Raw genomic sequence first — 1,766 nt, 5'->3', positions numbered from 1 at the left:
TTCTCCCGAACCCCCCGAGCCGAGCCCGGCCAGGGCATTCTGGACCCCCGCCATTCCCCGCTCCGGCGGACAGGGGAGAGCCAGTTCCTGGGGGGTCTCCGCCGCCCTCCCCGCGCCGCTTCCCCGAGCGACGCAGATACTTGTAGGCGGCGTGGGTCTGGTCTGGGGTGCTTCAGGGAAATTTAGGAAGTGGGGAAAATTCTAATTTTAGAGGCGCTTGGGGATCTTCCCTCCAAAATAAAACCTCGACGGCGCCGGCGCTGGCAGCCCCCGCGGGCCCCGGGGAGCCGAGCCCGACCCTTCCTGAGTGGGTACCGCGACTCCTGATTAAGAGGGGAAAATCCCCCCGCTACCAAGTCAGTTCAGCTTCAATCCTGGCCGGCGACCGCGGCTTAAAAAACCACAATGACTCTGCAAGGCAAAAGGAGATGAAGGGAGCCGGGGAAAGGTGTCCCAGTCCCCAGATCCCCCTCCCCTGAGCGTGTGGGCGCAGGGGGGTTCTCCAGGGAAACACCGTTTCCCTGTAGAGAGGACCCCCCTCCATCTCTCCAAACCCCAGAGACCACCAACTTGGAGAACCCCTTGCACCAGCGGGACTGCAGGGGCCACACGCCTCCTTCATCCCTACGGGCACCGACTGCTATTTCTTATCCGCTCTTGCCACCCTTGGCTCCTTTTCTTCCTGCACTTCGCAAACAGACAAGCCAAAAATTATTAAAAATCGCTACTTTATATTAAAATAACCACCACCACCACCCCTTCTTCCAGGCGCACAACCACCACCCAGCCTCGCTGCACATAGCTTTCTTCCCTCGGATCCCTTCTCCTCAAAGCAGGCTCGGTTATTAAAGGAGGCTGAACAAAGATAGCCCCGAGAGCAGCTATCAGCGCATTTTAACTTCATCAAAGACTTCGAGGGAGAGGGAGAGGAGGGGTCTGGCACCTTCTAGTAATGAGCTTGTCAGGAACACCCCTGCCAGAGCAATTGAACAATTTGCACACAAGCAAAAGAAAAGGAGAGGGGAGGGAGGGAGGGAGGAAGGGGAAATGCTACAAAAGCCCCTTCAATTTCCAACCATGTGCTTGGCAATCTGGAAAATAGATTCATTGGCCTCCTCTTTTCTCCCATGTCGAGTCTTGTAGCCCCTTTTGTAGGAGCTGGACATGAAAGGGAGACAACCAAGTGCCGGACACGAAGATCGCTTTTCAAAAGCAAATGTGTGTGAAGGCGAGATGTGAGACCGCTCGCTGCGGGGAGGCGGCACGTTCAGGAACAACATCAACAAACCGCGCGGAGGTTCGAGGTGGCACAGACAGAGGACAAAAAGGGGATGGGGGGGTAAGGAGAAAAGCAAAGCCGATCCCCCCTGCTCCCCCGGCGCACACTGCCCGGCTCCTGCCTGAGCCCCGGCGGGCCCCGCACAAAGCCCCGCTCGCCCGGGGACCGGCTCCGTCCCCCGCTCCCTGCCTCGAACGTCTCAGCTTTTTTTTTCTTTTTCTCCTTCTCCTTCAGCTGGCTGCCCGGTCAGAAAGGCCTCGATTCTTTCGATCAGGGTCCCTGCCAACAAACAAACCAAAGAGCCACGTTTGGTCCCTGAAATAAATAAATGGGGTGAGGGGGGAGAGAAAGGGGGGGGAAGTTTGGAGGAGAAGGGAGCGCTTTAAGATGTTTATTTACTTTGTAAGTTGTTGCAAAATTTAGGCAGAGATCAAGTTTCATTCAGTCATTCAAATGCTGCAGGCCCAAGGGGGACGTGTGTGCGGAG

This window comes from Empidonax traillii, unplaced genomic scaffold, assembly GCF_003031625.1.
Source record: "Empidonax traillii isolate 1590-97213 ecotype Southwest subspecies unplaced genomic scaffold, ASM303162v1 scaffold15:size5535645, whole genome shotgun sequence".
Classification (NCBI taxonomy): domain Eukaryota; kingdom Metazoa; phylum Chordata; class Aves; order Passeriformes; family Tyrannidae; genus Empidonax; species Empidonax traillii.
The sequence above is the reverse complement of the archived record's forward strand: the minus strand, read 5'-3'. Positions refer to the sequence as shown.